General features: G+C 39.8%; 1 pseudogene; it reads right to left on the minus strand.

The window, feature by feature from the left end:
• Positions 1-11,131: 11,131 nt before the first annotated feature.
• On the minus strand, positions 11,132-12,123 carry LOC112931881 (L-lactate dehydrogenase A chain pseudogene; annotated as a pseudogene).
• Between the last annotated feature and the right edge of the window lie 8,020 nt (positions 12,124-20,143).

Consider the following 20,143-nt stretch of genomic DNA (forward strand, 5'->3'; position numbering starts at 1 on the left):
TAATTTTGTTGACATCTCAATTAGAGCAATACTCAAGGCGAAAGCCCTTAATATCATTAAATTAAATTATTTGCATTATCATCCAAGAAATTGGAGCATTTACCTTTATCTTGCCTGTTATTCCCAGGCTACAAATTTGTGATACATAGACGTAATATTTTTTCATTAATTTTCAATCTTCATTGATTATTTTCTGATTTTTTAGAGCTACTTAATTCCCTTTCTGTGCTACTACTGTCAGATCACCTTAGTGAAACTTCTCTTTTTAGTCTATGAAACTTAGTCACATTTTCATGTGTTTTCTCTAGTTTATCAGTGATTCTGTTGTGCAGCATCAGAATAAAATAAGTATATTAGATGCCTATTTTCATATTGACAGGAAGTCTGAAATTTTAAAATTCCTAGTTTAAGAAGTAATTGGAAGTAGCAATTTTCTCTTTTAAAGCAGAACTTAAAGCGTTGCCCGAAAAATATTTAAAATTTTCATTTAGAAGTATTCCCTCCTACAGATCTATCCAGTGAAAAATGCCCTGTACCATTTCTCTCTAATCCTTCCAGTAGTACCATGACAACTCCCTGAAGAAGGTTTGAAGGGCTATAGAATGTGGGCTTTTCATTCTCAGTTTCATTTTATAAAAAGATTTTGAAGGATATGACTTCATTTCAAAACTTGTAAAGACTTTCCATAAAAACCTATCTCATGCTTTTGAAAAATGAGGCTGTCTAACATTTCTGAGTATATTCTATGTAGATTATCTCATTAAATGTCTATAAGAACTCAGTGAGTTCCTACTGTTATTATCCTTTTTTAATAAACAGGATAACTTGCCTCAGGATGTTCATCTTATTAGTGGCAGAGCCCTAATTAACTTGAGGGCTCTATATTCCCAGCAGTCAAATGGAGACAGAAGCTTGGCTACATTGTCAGGCTACTCTGTGTGCTTAGGCTTAACATTGGAGTGGGGAGGTTGGGGGAACTAGGCCAGATGAACCAGTCAGGAGCCACATGAGTGGTTATTTTTCCTAATTATCCTTTGCTATGTAAAATACCACTCCAAAATTTGTGGCTTAAAACAACAGTTGTTTCTCATGATTCCATGGGTTGGCAACCTGGATAGTCTTGCCTGGGATTACTCATATGTTCACAGTCATCTTGGATCGGGTTCTAGATGCCTCACTCACATTTCTGGCTGATGGTATTGGCCATTAGCTAAGGTACCTTGACTCTCCTCCACGTGGCCTCTCCCTCTCCACTAATTTAGAGTAGACTTTTTCAGTGTGGTGATCTCCAGGTGCCAAAAGTGAGAGTTGAAGCTGCATCATCTTTTGTGGCATAGGCTCTGAGACTTGCACATTCTTTTGGTCAAAAGAAGTCACAGGCCTCCACCTCTGGATGAGAGGTGCAGCAGTATTGTGTTGCAAGGAGGCATGGATGTAGGGTATCATAATTTGTGTGCATGGGGGGCATTACTATAACCATCATCATAGTATTTCTGTATCAGCTATATACTGCTGTATAAAAAATCACCCCCCTCCAAATTTAGGGGCTTACAGCAATGACCATTTTATTGCTCATAAATGTGTAGGTCAGAAACTCAGGCACATCTTGATGGGTTTTGCTTTTCTTGGGTCCACATGGTGCTGACTGGGGCAGTCAGCTCGAACTGGAGGGCCCAAGATAGCCTCAGTCACATGTCTGGTACCTTATCAGAGATGTCTTGAAAGATAGGGTTCTGTGTGAGCTGACAGGGCCTCTCTCTTCTCGTGGTGTCAGCTGGGCTCATGCATACGTCTGGATCCTTGGTATTCTCCATGTTGCCTTTCCTTCTATGTGGTGTCTCCTCCAGAGCCTTCTTCATAGCCTCTCTCTTGAGTTGGATAGACTGGACCGTTTTCCATAGCAGCGAGGCTCCAAGAGTGAGAACAGACATACTTAGGCCTCTGATGACCCAGGGCCAGAGTTATAGTGTCACTTCATGCCCTTTCAGTCAAAGCAAGCCATGAGGCCATCCCAGATTCAATGGTGGGCAAGTAGACTTCACCTCTTGATAGGCGGAGGAACATGATTTGTACAGGGATGAAAGGAACTATTGAAGGCTATCTTTGTGAACTAGGTACCAGAGTGTTCAACTGAATGTGGAAATATGAGAAGCTAGGGTCAAAGGGTTAGTCTAGGCTGATGGCTACCCAAAGAGATTGTACCTAAAAGCCAGAATGACTCAACATTAAGAGAAGGCAACTATGCATGAAGGAAATACCAAGATTCCTTTATTTTTTTTAAGATTTTATTTATTTATTCATGAGACACACACACACAGAGGCAGAAACATAGGCAGAGGGAGAAGCAGGCTTCCTGCAGGGAGCCTGATTCAGGACTTGACCCCAGAATCCTGGGATCACAACCTGAGCCAAAGGCTGATGCTCAACCACTGAGCCACTCAGGCATCCCAGGAAATACTAAGATTCCTATCAAGCAGCAAATCAAGTAGAAGGAGACAATATAGGACAATGGTGGAGAAAGTAGGTGGAATATGTTCTGGACATGGTGTTACCACATTAGCTGGCTGTGAGGTGGTCAAACAAGAAGCCCTGCAACCTCTGTAGCCAGAGGGAATATTTAACTGTTCCATAGGAAGCACCAAGGAGATCCATGTGTCTTCTCCAAAGCATTTTGTCCAGATCAGACTAATGTGGAATTTATCCTCCCACCAAAAGAATGAGATCATAAAATACCTCTTCTATCACCACAGCTTGGGCAAAACCCAGAAGCAGATGGCCAGACAATATGGAAGCTCTAATTAGGGAGAGAAAGCTGCAGGGCCACCAAAATAGAAGGAGACATCTTCTGTTGGTAGTAACTAGGCAGTTGTAGGCATTTTGCAGAGTGTTTTGGAAGAAAATAAAGGCTTATTTTGTCTGAGTGTGCTGCTATACAAGGTCCAGGTGAAATTTTACTGCTTCAAGTGCCTTTTTTTTTTTAAAACTATCCATTCCACATAGAAGTATATTTGGTTTTGATTTTTGAAGATCTGAACAACTTCTGATATTCCTGACCTTGGCAGAACTGAAGGCAATAAATGTTTTCAATTTTATCCATTTAATATTCTGTGTCTATATAGACTCTCTTCAGTCCCAAGGGCAAGTATTTTCATGACAACAGCAACAACAATAAACAAATATTTAAGAGAAATTTTACTTTTTTCAATGTATATTAACATTTATTATTTATGTTTTATCTTGTCTTACTGGTCAGTCTGGGTTTTCCATCGTTCATGACACTCTGGAATATCAGAAGCTGTGAAACAAAATGGTGCTACACACATCAATTTCCTTTTAATTATTTGAGCATTTGATTATTTCCTGCCCTAGTTTACAAGTACACTATTTTTAGTAAAAAGCAAAGAACATCATATTTGGAAGCCAAACTTTAATTAGGACCCATAAATGCTAATTTTGTTCTTCCTCTAATGAGAAACATTACTTGTTACTGTATGTGTCCTCGTTAACACACAAGATGAAAAGTAGTGGTGATATCTGTTTAATTAGATTATTAAGGTTTGTTCACAGCTAATGAGTACAGTGCTCATCAGTGGGTTGACTTAGAGCAGGAGAGAGAATGGACTGGACTTGTCCCTTGCTAACTCTCTCCCTCTACCTCAGCCTAGGAGCTGCTGTAAAGTGTGGCAGTAAAGAACCCTGACAGTCCCCAGATTAAGGAAGGTTCAAGTCACATGAGATAGGCCCAGAGCAGATCCTTTTTTATGTGGCCTAAGGCTGTTGCTCCTTCAAGGATGTGGAAGGGGTCCTTGTGGTGAGCTGCTCTGAAGTTAAAGCTTCACCTGCTTCACAGAAGTGGCTCCTGCTGGGACTGGAAGACCTGCAAGGGCTGGACACCTGTGGAGCAGAGAGAAGTGAATGGGAAAGAGGGCTGCAGAGAGAAAGAGGTAGGAAGCAATCTCTCAGGAGGATCACCGTAAAACAAAGTATAAAAAGTCAGTCTTAGCTTATAATTTAAAGATATTGTGGGATGCCTGGGTGGCTCAGTGGTTGAGCATCTGCCTTTGGCTCAGGGTGCCATCCTGGGTCTGGGGATCGAGTCCCACATCTGGCTTCCTTGCATGGGGCCTGCTTCTCCCTCTGCCTATGTCTCTGCCTCTCTCTGTGTCTCTCATGAATAAATAAATAAAATCTTTTAAAAAAAGTTATTGTTTTATCAAACTTTTGCTTATGAATCTTGATATATTTTTATTTTTAGGTTTGTGCTGGTTCACAATGTAAAATGCATTTGTTGCTGTGAGTTATGCTTAGTCTCAGGAAATTAAGGGTGTGGGGAATAAATCCCTACTTTTAAAAAAGAGTACATAGGCTACATACACTGGTTACTTAGCCTTCCCCTTCTCCCTGAATTCATATAAAAGTGAAGAAAATCAATTACATACCAGATAAAATATGAAGATATTTGAAAGTGCACAGAGTTAACTGAAATTTTCACTTTTCACGAGGTGTTTGATGATAAGATTTTGTTTGATGTCCCTCTGAGTATTTAATATTTGGGGGATAAAAATCCCTGGGTCAAATCTAAATGTTTCAAGATGATACAAAGTTAGTTTGGAGAAACCTGCGTATTTAAGTGAACTCTAATAGTAAATCAGATTTTACTTAATGCCAAATGTTATATTAATAAATGCCATAATGCTGCCATTGTAAATTTAAACCCAGATGAGCTTAAAACTACAAAAAGTTTCATTGTTAATAAATCATCAATTTCTTCTCTTTACTAATGTTTAATTTTTGTAAGATCTTGATTAAACTGCACAATGTTAGCATCTAACAGATTGTTCTTTTTTGAAATAGTCCTTAATGTATATTGGTATACTGGAAATAGCATCCATATTTTCATTCAGATAATTCCTGTTTTTCAGATTCTCTAAAGACACCAAGATTTAAAATTTAACTGCTTGACTTTAATATGATGCTTTTGTGATGTGGCAGGATTTTCATTATACAGCTGGACTTGTTAGATCCAGCTGTGCCTGAAGCCACAGTGGTATGGGTACGCCAAATCAATGTTTTGGTAGCTTAGAGAAGTGCATAAATATAGTGGACTTTGGTAGTTCTTTTTCTACTTCTGAATATAACTTGGGTGAAGGAGCCTTCATTTGAAATTTTTATTTAGCTAATTAAAATATCAAATGCTTCTGTGACAAACTCAAGGCAAAGGAAAATCATATCCTTATTTTTTGAAAGGGTAGAGGAGGCTTTTGGAGGGAGAGGTGGAATATTTAAATGAAAAATATCCAGCCTTTCTTTGCGGCCTCACTATCTTTCTTCATTCGTGTTGATGTTGTTTGCTTGGTAACTGCCAACTCTTATACTAACATAATAGTGCCAGAAGCTTTCATGTTTTAAACTCTTTAAGGGCTCACACAGCCCTGTGAGGTGAGGCCTGTTATCACCTTCATTTATAGATGAGGAAACAGATAAAGTTGCCCAAAGTCACACATCTATAATGAACAGAGGTAGAGCTTGGATAAGCCTCTGGGTCCAGTGTTTTATCTCTAAATCCATTCATAACACCATCTGTTACTTAGGGATTGAGCTCTGAAGAGCCAGCCCAGATGAAAGAAAGATTTTTCTAGGGTACATAGAATTGATGGCAACAAGCAAATTTTCTGTTGAGTCATTTCAATTGTTCTTAGAAACCACAGATGTTCAGAAGGGGCTTTAGAGATCATCCAAGCCAAACCTTTCATTTTTACAGACAAAGTAACCAAGACTCAGAAAACCAAACACCACAGAGTCAAAATGTGGTAAAAACAAGTTTTCTTTTTGAAAATGACTCGAGTCTCACAGAAAATGAGTTTTAATTTCTATCAAAGATTCAAAGCTAAACAAAAGAAGAAATTTCTTCATATTCAGAACTGTTAAGCATTAAAAAGAAGAAATTAAAGAAGAAATTATGGAATCTTTTCAATTTCCCTAATAATTGAAGAAATGTTTGCCTAAAACAAGGGCGATAAACCTGGGATAAGTGGTTATCTGTTGTTTTCTCTGCTTCCACTGACTCTTTTCTTAGGAATGATATCTTGATTTTTCTCAGGGGAACATTCCCTCAGATGCCCTCTGTCCAGGCCTCTGCTCGGGTGAGGATGATCGTTTCCATCCTGACTGATCCAGGCTGGGCCAATGAGAGCTGTGCATTGCCTTGGGCACAGTGGTTGGTTCGGGGTTGGGCACAGCATGGAGGCAAATCTGGGAATATGAAGGAGGCATGATTTTTCATTCAGGTTTATGAGAGAACCCCCTTTGGGGGAGAGCCTACTTGAAAATAGAACCAACACAGAGAAAGCAAGCGGATAAGGGGGCATCATTTGAGCCACTGGATCCAGCCCTAAGTCCAAAAATGCTTGCATTTTTGGATACTTGAGTCTATATGATTGTAGTCATATGGGACGTTTATTGAGTGCTTCTTAAGTATCAGGGAATGCTGCAAGAGCTATATGTGGATGGGGGCAGCCCTGGTGGTTCAGCGGTTTAGCGCCTGCCTTCAGCCCAGGGTGTGATCCTGGAGACCTCGAATCGAGTTCCACGTTGGGCTCCCTGCGTACTTCTCCCTCTGCCTGTGTCTCTGCCTCTCTCTCTCTCTCTCTGTCTCTTATGAATAAATACAATTTTTTTTAAAAAGAACTATATGTGGGTTATCTCATTCATTTCTCAAGACAGCGTTGTTGAGATGCCTGGGTACCTCCGTGGTTGAGAGTCTGCCTTTGGCTCAGGGCATGATCCTGGGGTCCTGGGATCGAGTCCCACATCAGGCTCCCTGCAGGGAACCTGCTTCTCCCTCTGCCTATGTCTTATGTCTGTGCCTCCCTCTCTGTGTCTCTCATGAATATATATATATATATATATATATATATATATATATATATATTCAAAGATAGCCTTATTAAACACTTACTATTATTATTCCCATTTTATAGGTGAGAAAATTGTGGCTTGGAAAAATCAGATTGGTACCCTAAGGGCACAAAGGTAATAAATGGTGGGCAGGAACTTGCTCTAAGCTCATCTAAATCTTGGACTTGGATTTTTAACCATCTGCATTTTCATTCAATTCTAAAAGATAGTTGGGACTCAAAGAAGATTAGAAACCACTCTCACCCACTTTTGATAGAGACTAGATAATTGCTCCAGATCTTTTTTTTTATAGCTATAACAATTCTATATTGTATTGCTTTTCTGTTTGGCAAAAAATGGCAGCTGATTTCATTTTAAGTCTATATCTTGGTTCATCTGGACAAAGAGAGCGCTTTAATCTTGTTGAAGTGATATTTTTCCTCACAAATTCAAACCAGTCTTATTTTTCTGTTGATGACTAAACTATTAATAATACTTTGGGTTTTGGAATTGTTTGGCCCATTTTTAAACATTGCAGCCTAAAAGGCAATGTAGACAATTTCTCAGAGCTAAAGGAATTGTTCCTCTATTACCAGACCCTTATTTCCTGGCTTGCTGCTTCCATCTTTAATGGTGGAGTGGTTCTTTTGATGGTGGCTCATTTATAAAGCAGTTACATTTATGAAAACTCCTAAATGGGCATCGGTGCTCACAAACGGGAAATGGCTCTTTGGAGAATAATGGTTGATTACTTGTTCAGTGAGAGCAAAGTTTTCCATTTCCACAAAGAAGAATTTTTAGGCTGTTTATGAAATTTCTTTCAGTGCTTCAGTATCTGGAAACTTCCCAGGGCAATTTCAGACAGGTTTAAGAGAAAGTCTGAGGCCCCCAAAAGAATGTTCACAAGAGGTGTTTTAGGAGGTCTGTCTGGAAGCAGAGTGTTCTCAGCAGGCAGTCGGTGGGGAGGAGGAAGCAGCTGGGATTCTGCATGGCCTAGGCAGGTCAGCAGTGCACTGCACACAATCCCTCACCTTTCCTCCTCCTGCCTGTCTTCCCTTTTTATTTCATGAATATTTTTCCAACCCCGAAACAGCGATAAGTAAGAAAGTGGGCTGTGATCAGTATTAACAAAAAGGAAGGAAAGGTGAGCTGATACAGCATGCCCATCTCCATTCCATGCATTCCTCCATTTAGATTACGCCTTGCTCCTGTACACTCCAGCTGTGGTTTCTCCTACTTTACCGAAATGTTACAAATAACTTTTTCTTGTTCAACATTTTTTTGGAATTTTTTTTCTTAATTTGGGAAAAAAAATGTACAGGTATAAGAAAAAATCCAAATGGTACAAAAAAATTTATAGCAAAAAGTTTTACATCTCTTCCCTGATCCAGCCCTCAACTATCTTTTGCAAAGGTGGCTATGATTACCATTTTCTTTTTTCAGTTAAGGACTTGATCTTTCGTGGAATTCCATTCTCTATTTTAGGATTAGTAAAACTCCTTATTGATAGTGTAGGAGAGGAAAGACTTTCTCTGTGTTTGAACACAAAACTCAACTGAGTAAATTTAAAGACCAAATTGGCTATATTTGAAGATTCAGCAGGAGAGTGAGGTTCTTGTCTCATGGGGTTGAAGAAAATCTCACAAAGGAGAGTGAGCAAATCGATAGAATTTGATTAACAAGGATACAGAAAAAGCTTGGGAGTGAGAGCGTTCCTGGCCAGGTTGCCAACAGTGGGCCACCACCAACTGTCTTTTATTTAGAACTGACCAGAGAACTTGTAGCCTTAACATTCTTATCACATCTTGGTTTGAATAAGGACTGGTAATAATATCTTTAATGGCTCACTTCTTCTTTGGGATCTGGTCACAATGTGATTGCCATAAAAAGACCCCACCTCTGGGCAGCACGGGTGGCTCAGCGGTTTAGTGCCGCCTTCAGCCCAGGGCATGATCCTGGAGACCCGGATGGAGTCCCACGTTGAGCTCCCTGCATGGAGCCTGCTTCTCCCTTCTGCCTATCTCTCTCTTCTCTCTCTCTCTCTCTCTCTCTCTCTCTCTGTCTCTCATGAATAAATAAATAAAACCTTTAAAAAAAAAAAAAAAAGGCCCCACCTCTGATGCCTAGGGAAGGGTAGTCTGGTTTGTTCCCTAACTCTGGTTTCATTAAGCCTCAGCATTTCTGAGATTTGGGAGATGATTGCCAATATGTATCTTGGTGGGTAGAGATAAAGAAAGTTTCCAGAGGAATTTTTATATGTTAAAAAGACTTATAGGACCCCGGCGGTGGGGAGGGGAGTCAGGCTAAGACTGATTTTTGTCCTCAGCAAAGTATTAGCATTAAGGCAGCTGAGTTCCTAAAGAAATGTTACTCTGCTGGTTTTAAAGACTTGTCAATGGGCTATAAATAGTAAGGAAATTTAATTTTCCTCTTTTGCCTTTGTTTCCCACATTTAGTGACACTACCATTAAGTCTTGGCTTCCTTTTGTGGGGCCAAGTGACTCCATTTTGAGACTGTTCCTTTTTTTTTTTTTTAAGATTTTATTTTATTTATTATAAAATCTTTAAAAAACAAAACAAAACAAAAAGGAGTGAAAGACTATTAATGGGAAGGTGAAAGGAGATGAAGGAAATGAAACAAAGTTTGCCCTGTTATGCAGATAAGGTAAAGAGGAATCTCTGTGATGACTCTCTTATACACACTGGAAGTTGAGGAGGAGGTAAGGAACTTTTCCTGAATCTGTTGGGTTTTGATTGCTTCTAATTCAAAATAATGTTCATGTCCAAGTGGCCCATCTTGGGGCATCCTGCCCTTGGCCCCTACAGACCTTAGAATAGATGAGAGGTATGATAGTTTGCAACAAAATTTGTCTGGGTATGGTGTCCACATCTAATCTTCTCTCCTGGGATAAGGAGCAATCCTCCCAACTTATGACAGTTTGGAAGATGTGTCTTTAGGGCAAAGAAGTGGAGTCCAGAGAAAGCCTTTCCCTGCATTTGCTTTTCTTCGTGTGCCTGCAGCTCAAAACAAATCAATACACTGAAGTCCCACATTGTTGGATGGCATGTCCTGAACTCCTGCAGTGGACATGAAGTTTTATTTGGTGTTGCTTTTGTTTTGTTTTATTTATTTATTTTTAAAAGATTTATTTATTTATTCATGAGAGACATACAGAGAGAGGCAGAGACATAGGCAGAGGGAGAAGCAGGCTCCCCACAGAGCCGGAAGCAGGACTGGATCCCAGAACCCTGGATCATGACCTGAGCTGAAGGCAGATGCTCAACCTCTGAACCACCCAGGCATCCCAGTGTCACCTTTTTAGAGTAGGCTGTGATGAACATCTTTTTGCTCACACGGGAACATTTCTTTAAGATAAATCCCTAAAAGATGAATTGCCATGTCAAATCAAGTTTTTAACTTTTAATAGATATTAAGTTTCCCTCCAACGAAGTTATAGTGATTTAACAATCCCACAGTATACGAGAATGCTAGTTTCCTACACAATGAGTAAATTGTATTGTTATCTAGAACAAATCTTAGCTATTCTTATTGAAGAAAAATGATATCTAATGGTAGTTTCATTTGCATTCCATTTGAATGAAGTTAAGTAATTTCTAGGCATTTTTTTTAAATTTCTAGGCATTTAAAAGTCCTTTGGAATTCTTTTTTTTTTTCACTGTTCAAAATTTATTTGGTATTTTAGTTGGTATGACAGATAGCTGGATGCATTGTCTTTTTACATTATATGGCAATGTACACTATATTCTGACATATATAGTACACAAAATAAGATCCTTTAGAAGAGTTCTGCACAATACATGCAATATTGAATTTATACATTTGGATCCCAGGATGTGACTGAAGAAAAAAAGCTGGACTAAGGATATTGGGTATTGGGGTGAAGGAATCAGAAGTTACAGAACACAGTAAATACACATCTGGTTTGAGGAGTAACTGCAGCATATATGACATTGGCAGGGGTGCCTCCGAGATGGTGGAACTGTATTACGTTAACCAGCTTAGGACTATACAAGACAGGTGTCATCCAGCATCAGGATATAGCTGCAGGGTTTTGTGAATCATTCCCATTTGTAACTTTAGGAAACTGATGTTTTTCTTAGGCCATTTTAATATTACGACTTGAGTAACAGGTCAGATAGTAAGGACAACATATACAACCTCCAACTAAAATCTTGTTGTAGTCTAGACAGTGATGTGGTACACTAGAAAATTTTAAAACTCCAACTCCTCTTGGATCCTCCAAAGTGTATCTGCACTCTTCTTCAAACAGGCCTCTTCCTCGGAGTCAGAGTCACCTTCACAACATAGGAGATTCCATTCTGTCCCAAGATGCAAGGAACACTAAGGAAGACATCTTTTATTCCATAGACACCCTTAATCACGGTGGAAATTGGATGCAACCGCCTAAGATTCTTCATTATACTTTCTGCCAAATCTGCCACAGACAGTCCAATGGCCCAGGAAGTGTAGCCTTTTAGTTTGATCACCTCATAGACACTGTCAACCACCTGTTTGTGAACCTCTTTCCACTGTTCCTTATCTGCATCAGTACCTAAGTCAGGGTGCAGATTCTTCAGAGAGACATCAGCAACATTTGCTCCACTCCATACAGGCACACTGGAGTCTCCATGCTCTCCAAGGACCCACTCATGACAGCTTACTGGGTGAACTCCCAGCCTTTCCCCCATTAGGTAACAGAACCGGGCTGAATCCAGATTGCAACCACTTCCAATAATGCGGTTTTTGGGAAAGCCACTTATCTTCCAAGCCACATAGGTCAAGATATCCACTGGATTGGAAACAACAAGCAACTTGCAGTTTGGGCTGTATTTGACAATATTAGGAATGATGAACTTAAAGATGTTCATGTTACACTGGACCAAATAAAGATGACTTCCTCCCTCTTGCTGAAATGCCCCGGCCGTGATAATAACCAGCTTGGAGTTTGCAGTCACATTATAGTCTTTGCCAGAGACAATTTTTGGTGTTCTAGGGAAAAGGCTGCCATGCTGGAGTTCCATCACTCTCCCTTCAATTTGTCTTCCATGACATCAACAAGAGTGAGTTCATCTGCCAAGTCCTTCATTAAGATACTGATGGCACAAGCCATACCAACAGCACCAACCCCAACAACTGTAATCTTATTCTGGGGGATGGTCTTCCTTAAGAAGGTTCTGAATTAGCTGATCCTTGAGATTTGCCATTTTGGACTTAGAACCAAAAGGAACTGGGAGTGCACGTCTTGGGTGTGGCTCCAACTCAGTCCTTTGGAATTCTTTTGTTGTTGTTTACTGCTTCTTCAGTTCTGTGCCTATTTTTCTTTTGGGTTGTTTTTTTCTTACTGATTTGGAAGAGTTCTTTATAAATTAAGCAAATTAGCCCTTTTATAGTTATATGTGTTGCAGATATATTTTTCCAGTTCTTAGTTTGTCTTTCAAATCTGTTTATAGTATCTTTTAAAGTTTATGTTGCCAAATTTGTCAACCTTTTCTTTCTTTTTTTTTTTTAATTTTTTTTAATTATTTATTTATGATAGTCATACAGAGAGAGAGAGAGGCAGAGACATAGGCAGAGGGAGAAGCAGGCTCCATGCACCGGGAGCCCGACGTGGGATTCGATCCCGGGTCTCCAGGATCGCGCCCTGGGCCAAAGGCAGGCGCCAAACCGCTGCGCCACCCAGGGATCCCAACCTTTTCTTTCTATAGATTCTAGATTTTGTGATCAGGACTAATGAAGAGGTCTTTATCAATCGACAAATTCAGTGACCACTCCTCAATCCCTATCTAGCATTTGACAGTAATCCATTCTCTTCTTCCTCCTTCCTGGGTCTTTTCCTAACTCTTTAACTACTTCCAACTTTTCTGGATCCTTCTACTCTTTTCTTTGACTTGGACATTCTCAAGTGTACATCTGTTGGAAATCACCATGAATGACAAAATCTGATCATAGAAATTTAAGCAAAAATGTAGAGATGTTAGAAACCTGTTTAATTATTTCACTTAAATGGGTCATGTAATACGCACAGGACATTGAATTTATTAATCTCAACTTTACCATATTAAGAAACAATAAGACTACTCACATGGGATTACGATGCTTATTGGTTATTTAGTTTATTTATTTATTTAAACCCCACCTGTGTTCAGGAAAGATTTCAGGCAAAGGGAAGATTACATGCAAAGATTCCTTAGTAAAATGAATAAAATAGAAATACCCGAGAATAATGGCATAGTTAATTCTCAATTAACCTAAAATATAATCTTTTTTTAGTAATGTAGTGTAGGGGAGGAAAAATAATTTTTCCTTTACCCATCTAGGTTTTAGATGGCTATAAGAAGACAGACTAGCAAGATAAAAATAAACAGAAATTTAGTAACATGTGTACTTCCTGACCTCCATTCCTTCGTAAAGAAGAACATTATTTAATCTTAACCAGAGAAAGAGATTCAAGGTTTAACAACCCAGTGTCATCATTTGCATCTCCCTTCTTAATGGGCATTGGCTTAGGTAAGTAAGTATTCTCAACCATCTGGCAACATTTTTATTGTTACCACTAGGGAGTGCTACTGGCATCTAGTGGTTAAGGTCAGGGATGCTACTAAACATTCTAATAATCACAGGACCTCCCCAAAACAAAGAATAACTCATTCAAAAATGTCAATGATTGAGAAACCCTGGTTTAGATAAAAGAAAAATAGGGCTGAATGGATCCTAAATTTAGAACAGAGGTTGATAAACATTTGATAAACAGAAGTGAAAGATGCTTATTTCTGAGTTAAGTACATTCTGATTTGATTATTTTCCCTCAAAATATTAGCAGAAATGCTCCATTCACTTGAGAATTCTAATAAGTTGAAATTTTACTGTACACATCTCCATGACTATAGTCATCTAACCTGGGGCATTAGCCCACTGTGGTATTTGTGTCTGTTGTCATGCAAACTCTTATCTCCCTTGTGGGGGTAGAAAAATACTTTCCCCTTCACCCTTCTAGGTTCTTAGCTGAAACCCCTCTGTATTAAAAAGATTAAACAGGAAGAAAACCAAACAAAAGTTTAATAACGTGTATCTCTTGTATCTCCATATCATGGAAGATATCCAGGAAAACTGGCTATCTTGCCCCTCCAAATGGCCAACACCATCACCTTATATATAATCTCTAGCTAAAGAAAAAAGAGGATGCTGGGGGGGAAGGTGGGGAATGAGGAGGGCAGCAGTGATGGAAAGTACAAAGTACAGTAAAGGAGGGTATGGTTATTGTGCAGATTTAAGTCTCTGCCTTCTCCATTAATAAGAATTTCTAGAGATTTAGTCATCCCCAAGTTGCTGGTATAGGGACGGAGACACTCTTACAGATGGAGATTTCCCTTTAAATATAAATGTCTTTTACAAAAGAGTAACTTCTATTCCTTTTTCGTATGTCTACTGTTTATTAAAAATAATCAGCCTAAAATAATCCTTTACGTCAAAGAGGCATATTTCTGGGTGGCAAATTCTGTTTCCCTTCACACTCTTTTATAACTAACCATAGTATTATCTCTAAATCACTAAATCTTACTCTTCTGTTTTGATATCTAGAACATTTGAAAACTAAAGAATGTCTGCTTCCTCTTCACTTAACCTGGTGGGTAGAATAATTTTTCAGGGAGGAAAAGTGAAAGTAATAGCTAACCTCCGTTTTGACATCACATCACAAAACATACTCGTTGTCCCCTCCTCCCAGTGTCTGTTAAAATAACCCTAGCCAAATCACACTCACTATTTATTACTAGAACCTCAAAAGTGAAATTTTTGTTTTGTACCCTATCCCTCTTCAATTAGGGTACTATTGTATCTATTTCTTTTCAAGATTTTCTTCTATTTTCAATTCCTATGTAAGAGGAGAGCTGCTTGATGACATCTAAGTTTTCTTCTGGGTTTCCAAATGTATCATTCTATATCATTTTTAATATTTAATTATGTCTTGGCTTTCATTCATCTTTTTTAATGTGTGCGTGCACATGTGTTTGAGTAGCGTCATTAGATTTTCTTTCTTTCTTTCTTTCTTTCTTTCTTTCTTTCTTTCTTTCTTTCTTTCCTTCCTTCCCTCCTTCCTTCTTTCTTTTCTTTCTTTCTTTCTTTCTTTCTTTCTTTCTTTCTTTCTTTCTTTCTTTCTTTCTTCTTTCTTTCTTTTTCTTTTCTTTCGCCTCCATGACCAGTGTGGAACCCAACACAGGGCTTGAACTCACAACCCTGAGATCAAGACTTGAGCTATGATCAAGAGTCAGATGCTTAACTGACTGAGCCCCCCAGGTGCCTCTAGATATGTTTAAACTATACAAAAATGTATGGCTTATGAGCTCCTTGATGGCAAGAACTATGAATCCCAAGGACAGTTTTACCAAAAAGTTCATGAAACTAAAATCTCAGGGCCCCTTACAGGCATAGGTCCCCTTCCAATACTCTTGTTCTCCAGGGACTCTGGGAGAAAGCAGCAGCTCCAGCCATGTACTAAGGAATGGAGTGCTGCTCTAGAGGAGGGCTCATGCTCTTTTCAGATTGGCTGTTCTCAACTTTGTGTTGAAGGGGAACAGGACACCTGACTGCAAAATATGCCACTGTGGCATGTGAATTATTTTTAGTTAAAGGCAATGAAGACCTAGCAGATTCAAGAAAAAACTTTACCTTTTCCTTAACTACCTAAAATAATTTAGAGAGGAGCCTGGCCCAGAAAGAGGGCTCTCATTGGGGATAGCTTCCCCCCCCATACTATCACTACCACCCTCTTCCCATGTTTCCTCTGCCAAGAACTACACTTCCCAGAATCTTCTTTCCTGCATGACTCTGAGTTTTAATTTGCCAACAAGAGGAATTTGCATGAGATATGGAAGGTGGTGGTGAGAGAGGCCAGCGTTTTTTTTTGTTTGTTTGTTTGTTTGTTTGTTTTTGTTTTGTTTTGTTTTTGGGCGGGGGGCGGTATTTGAGGAGGGGCGCCGCAGCTTCTCATACCTCTGAGGGAGTACTATGTCATTCACTGCTGCAGACTGGGAGAATTGGTTTCTCAGAGAAACTCAGGAATGGTAGCAGTTTGCTGGTGAGATTTGTGAGCTATTTGCTTTGGAGTCCGGTTGCAACCTTCCTGCCCTTTGTTTCCCTAGCTCGTCCCACTGTGTGTGCCCTGATTTCTATATTATTATTTTTATTTCTATATTAAATTGCTTGACTTCTGTAATACTTTATTGCAGAAGCATTAGTATTAGTATTACTAATACAACTCAGTTTTCTTAACCATACGCAGAGTGGGACAGTTGGTATCAGTAATAGGATGCTGCCTTAAGTGCGTGTGGCATTGACTTTGGGCCAGGCAGTGAACAGCAAAGGACAAGGCTCCAAGGTGGAATGTTGAGGCCAAGAACTGGTTTTAACAGCGCACAGCTAATGTGCGCTTTCTTTCTTTTCTTTTTTGTCACTTTTAATGCAGTCTCCAAATGGAAACAAAAGCAGACAATGCATATAAAATGCTGTTCTCTAAAATACCATTTCTTGTATTTGTTCCCTTTGGGTCTTGTGGGTCCTAGTTCAGCCCCTTATTTCTCATCTAAATTTTTTTGGGCGGCTGTAATATCTTTTATTTTTATTTATTTGTTTTTATTGAGGTATGGTTGACACAGGGTGTTGCATTCATTTCAGGTGTATGGCACAGTGATTCAGCAGCTCTATATGTTATGTTGTGCTCATCACAAGGGCCGCAACCATCTGTCGCCCTACAGTGCTATTACAATGCCACTGTATTCCCAATGCTGTGCCTTTCATCCCGTGGCTTATTTATTTCCCAGCTGGAAGCTTGTACCTCCCACTTCCTTTCACCCATTTTGCCCATACCTCCCTCATCTCAATTATTAGAAGAGTATTCCTGCTGCCAAAACTCAGTTTCAATTTCTTTTTTTAAAGATTTTATTTATTTATTCATAGAGAGAGAGAGAGGCAGAGACACAGGCAGAGGGAGAAGCAGGCTCCATGCAGGGAGCCCAACGTTGGACTCGATCCCGGGTCTCCAGGATCACACCCCAGGCTGCAGGCGGCGCCAAACCGCTGCGCCACTGGGGTTGCCCTCAGTTCCAATTTCTAAGCCTCAGTTTCCATTCTATGAAGTGGGGGTAGCAGGAGAACTTTCCCAACTATAAGGTTGCTGTGATAATTCTATAAGATTAGTCATGAGAAGCACATAGGATTACAAAAAAAAGATTTTATTTATTTATTCATGAGAGACACACAGAGAGAGAGAGAGGCGAAGACACAGGCAGAGGGAGAAGCAGGCTCCATGCAGGGAGCCTGATGCAGGACTGATCCCGGGTCTCCAAGATCACGCCCTGGGCTGAAGGCGGCGCTAAACCGCTGAGCCACTGAGGCTGCCTATGTGGATAGGATATTCTTTACCAAATAACAAGTGCTTGGTCCCTTTCCCCCCCCCCGTTCAAGTCCCCGGCCCTCTTTGCTGGAATGTCTCATTTGCTTCACGACAGATTATGTCACTCTGCTCCTTTTTTTTTTTTTTAAATATTTTATTTATTTATTTGACACAGAGAGATCAAAAGCAGACGGAGCAGCAGTGGGAGAGGGAGAAGCAGGCTCTCTGCCAAGCAGGGAGCCCAATGTGGGGCTCCATCCCAGGACCCCAGGATCATGACCCGAGTGGAAGGCAGACGCTTAACAGACTGAGCCACCCAGGTGCCCTTGTCACTCTCCTCTTGAAGGAATTTCACTCTCTAGTGAAAGCATGACTTTCGAGGTTCTATACCTAGCCCAAGCCACTCTACATCTTCATGCACTCTGCGAGGTATTTGCTATAATCTGGAACAAGCTGGGTGCTTTCATCTTCTTATACGCGGTGTCCTGTATAAGAAATGCCCAAACTGGGCATTTCTTTTCCTCTATTGGCTTCTCAAAAACCCTTTAGCACATATCTTGCTAAAGAAGCTCCCTGAGCTCTCCATATATAATTTCTGCACTGCATCCCCTGCAGCACCACTGCACTCCGCTTGCACTTTGTCCTAGTATTTTTTTTTATTTTGCTTTTTTAAAAAAGACGATAATTTACAGGATGTCTATTTCTTCTATGATTTTCCCACAAGACCTTGTATGGTACAAGGAGCCCGGTTTGGTATGACTCATTTAAGACATCAGCCCTTTCAGGACCCCTGGAGGGCAGAGATGGTTGAGTGTCCACTCTTGGCTCTGGCTCAGGTCATGATCTCAGGGTCATGAGATTCAGCACTGCCAGGCTTCTCCCACTTCTGGGTTCCCACCGGGTGTGGAGCCTGCTTAATACTCTGTCTCCTATTCCCTCTGCCCCGCCTCTCCCTCACTCATGTGCAGACATTCGCCACAGAAGGGTGTTCAAGCCCAAGCGTTCATTGTGATGTGGTTGGCATTTGGCTGGGGGCTGAGTAGAGTCTCTAAGGGCTGCAATTCTCAGGACTCATGATACACCAGACTTTCTCTTCCCTTATGATTTTTCTAAAATGCTGTGCAAAAGTAAAAAAGGAAGACCTAAAAACCTGCAATTCTATCAACGAAGAGAAAGAAGACTTCATATGTTTTTTTGTCCTGTATTTCTTGATTTGATAATGATCTGGAAGTCTGTAAATTGCTCTCCCAGCTTCTTCTTTCTCCTATGCTCCTTTTCTTCTCTCCATTTAGCTGGCACATGCTTTGTTGTTTCCCTAAGTTATTTAGCAGAAATTGGAAGATCTATGTCAACCTTGTTCTGGTTGGGAGTGGGATGGGAACCAAGAGCCTAATAACGGATAGGACTTCACGCTATAGACAAAGGTTTAAGAATAGATAAAGTCAGATGGCTCCATGTAACAGCTCATAAATGTTGGGATGCCATTATTTAAAGGTAAGAAATGGAATGGGATCTTCTTATTTGAAGCTCTAGCTACTTTGGGAAATGACTTCTACCATGAGGCATTACAAGGCAATTTCTTGCTAAACCCAGATGCGGCAAATTATGTTTTTCTGTGTTACAATTAGCAAAAAATTTGAATTCTTAAAATCGAAAAATTTTTATTTCTAATGTCTAATGTCATTTCTTGTTTTTCTTTTTTAAATGACTGGGATTGCAGAATCAGTTTGTTTCTACAAGGAATACATGGTTATGAAATTATAGCCAACTTTAAGGCATTTTAGCACAGATTAATTTATTCACACAAGTTACAGCGATTAGTTTGCTTGGGTTTCTAGGCCTTTACCTTTGCATCATGTCTAGTGTGCCTTTGAGACATTTTTGAGAGTAATTCTCTAAACAGGATTTGTGCTTCAGCATAAAATGTAGATATGTGATTAATAGAAGTTAAAAAATATGTTTTTGCAAATTGCTTGCTCTCCCCCTTTACTAATTTGTCATTTCTGCTAAGTGGATGTGGAGACAATTTAACGAATACAATTTACCGCAGACTTTAGTAAAAAATAAATTTGATTCTGGAGCACCACAAATTGTAGAATCTCGGAAATGAAAAGAACACTGAAAGGTCATCTGGTTTGTCCTTCTTCATTTAGACAGGTTTGCACTTCTCATTATGGCTGGGTGAGAATCTATCCTAATTCTGAAGACATCCTGGAAAGAAGACTCACCAGCTTTCTCGTTATCGCTAATGTGAAACATCCATCACCTGTGGAAAATTTGTCTGAAGGACATCTAATTTCCTCATACTGGAGTTTATCCCATTTTCTTTAAATGAGTTGACAACCACATAAAATTTCTGTTAACCAACCATTTCAGAGAGACAAGACTGAAAAAGGTTGTGGTCATAAAGTGCTTAGAACAGGGTCTGGAACTCAATAAGCTCTACAAGTGCCATAATAATAATTATCATGATTCTCATTGTAGAGGGAGACATGGGGTTTCTTTTTCTGGTGATAAAGGAACACCAGATAATTTTGGGGTTAGCAGCTCTGACTGCCTGGTTGTGGTTGAATTGGGTGTGGTATTCTGAACATGCATCCTGGTTTAGGGGAAAGAATGCATGATTAATGGTTGACCTGGGGGAGGGCTGGAGGCATGGAAGGGATGGCCACACTCCTGCCAGTTATCTGTCGTCCCCATGATGAGATGATGGCAGGCTCTTTGGGGGACAGAGATTCCAACTTACCGGTTTTGGGTCTGTTGGACTTAGCACAGTCCCTAACATAGAAAGATGTGATATGAATTGAATAGGGAAGTGTTGATGGTTAGAAAAATCA

This window comes from Vulpes vulpes, chromosome 13 (genome assembly GCF_048418805.1).
Source record: "Vulpes vulpes isolate BD-2025 chromosome 13, VulVul3, whole genome shotgun sequence".
In the NCBI taxonomy this organism is placed as follows: domain Eukaryota; kingdom Metazoa; phylum Chordata; class Mammalia; order Carnivora; family Canidae; genus Vulpes; species Vulpes vulpes.